The sequence below is a fragment of the Pteropus alecto genome, unplaced genomic scaffold (genome assembly GCF_000325575.1).
Source record: "Pteropus alecto unplaced genomic scaffold, ASM32557v1 scaffold97, whole genome shotgun sequence".
Classification (NCBI taxonomy): domain Eukaryota; kingdom Metazoa; phylum Chordata; class Mammalia; order Chiroptera; family Pteropodidae; genus Pteropus; species Pteropus alecto.
In genome coordinates, this window is record NW_006439713.1 from 5,765,917 (window position 1) to 5,767,916 (window position 2,000).

General features: G+C 37.4%; 1 pseudogene; it reads right to left on the bottom strand.

Moving 5' to 3' along the window:
* Positions 1 to 1,578: 1,578 nt before the first annotated feature.
* On the bottom strand, positions 1,579 to 1,697 carry LOC112483819 (annotated as a pseudogene).
* Positions 1,698 to 2,000: the final 303 nt, after the last annotated feature.

Sequence of the window (2,000 nt, forward strand, 5' to 3'; positions counted from 1 at the left end):
CAAGCCATATTTCCAGTTAGAAGTTGGCATGGGAGCCAAGCAGCTGTTCAGAAATGTCCGAGTGGACAGCAAATGGCGCTGATGGAGTTAACGGCAGTGACTCATTTGGGACATTCACAGCGGGTCAGCTGAAACCATTTCTTGCTGTAAAGAGAATTTAGTCCCTTTGGGCAGGCGCCCAAGAATATGAGCTGAGGTCGATAACAGCATAGTGCCTCCTTGGTTGCCACTGGTTGCTTCGCCATTCTCAGTTTTCAAAATTTTTTTAAAGGTGGATTTTTTTCTAACGCAATCACAAACAGTGATGGGAAGAACAGGCTGAGCAGCTGTTGACTGTTTGAAATAACAGAGGGGAGGCTTGGTTTCTGGAAATGCTCGACACAAGTTGCCTTGCAAGCTTTGATGATGACTTTCACATATAAAATTATGGGTCAGAAGCAGGAAGCTGAGTACTCTCCGTGCCAGTAAGTTTAGCTTGGCAAATATCATATTTAGGGGGTTTTAGAAAGATTTCATTCATCTAGGAACACTTTTCTACAAATTTTCATATTTTAAAATTAACTGAGCAACAATAAAAACAAAGAAAGTCATTCAAATTAAACATATAAGAAACAGCATACTCACGTTTTGTGAGCTTATACATTTTCCTTAACACATAAGGGAATGTATAAAAATATGATCAAAACCGTTGTGTGTTTTTGCATGTAGAAGACTAATAAAGACATTTTTCAGAGAAAAAACATAATTACCTGAAATGACACAAATTTGACATAAAACCTGTTTTTATTTTTGTTTTTATCTCCAAATTATTTTTTAAAAACCCTTTAAAGCAAACATCTTAGATTTGTTACTTACAGGTAGAAATTTTAACAAATGAGGAATAATAATAACTGTAATTATTGGTGGTTAGACTTAAATTTTACTTCCCTAATATTCTGGCATGAGATCATGGTTTCCACATTTAGATGAGATCTTGTTTTCACTGAACTTATTTGGTAGAAAAATCTGATTTGGAGATCGGTGTTCACCAGAATCAAGTTCCTTTGTGTGATTGGACCAAAAAGCTGATTCTGAGAATTTCAGACCAGGCTGAAGACAGATATAAAATGAATTATTTTTCTTTCCCATGAATAAAACCTTTGTGTTAGATAGAAGTTGTTAAATTAAATGACTATCAACCAGTGTAGTTTTCTACATACTTAATGCATTAAATAATTTTAAAGTGCATAGTTTTTAATGTGTTAAACAATTTTTTTTTTCAGCGCGGCTCCTTTGAGAATATGTAAGTTCAAAAAAGAATGGTTATGCTTTCTGTATTTTTATAGAGGACTGTGGGGGCATCACAAGGGCAGAGATGGTATTGGTGTTGCTTGCCTTCTGTCTATTTCATGATAGATGCTTAATAAATATTGGTTGAATTAATTAATTTTGACCACAGGAAATGGAGAGATGACAAAGAGTGTCATCTCTTTTTTTCTTTTTCTTTTCTTTTTTTTTTTTAGGTGAAGCAATCCTTGGTTGACCTCACAGATTGCAAGGACCTTGTCAGCTTAGAATCCCTTAGTTTTTAATTTTTTATACCTACAGCACCTGGTCTTCCTAGGTGGTCTCCCATCCAAGTACTAACCAGGCCCGACCCTGCTTAGCTTCTGAGATCAGATGGAATTGGGCGTGTGGAGGGTAGCATGGCCGTGTCATGTTTCCTCAGCAAAAGAACAGATTTGTCATGAAGATCGAGTAAAAGAGAAGATGGGATTTAGCATAATTTACATCGGAATTTCCGCAGCCACAGAAGGCAAGGCTTGAGGGGAGTTGAGAAAGCGAGAGGCGGTCATATGAATAAGTTTGTATTGGCCTGGGCCGAACGTATTTCTTCATATGACATCAAAGGCCAACCAAAAATTCCACAATCAAAAAAACGAAACTGGAACAGGGCATCAGGGCATCAGCAGGGAAAAGAGAGAGGGAGGTGAACAGCCACAGGGGTAAAAAGAGCGGTT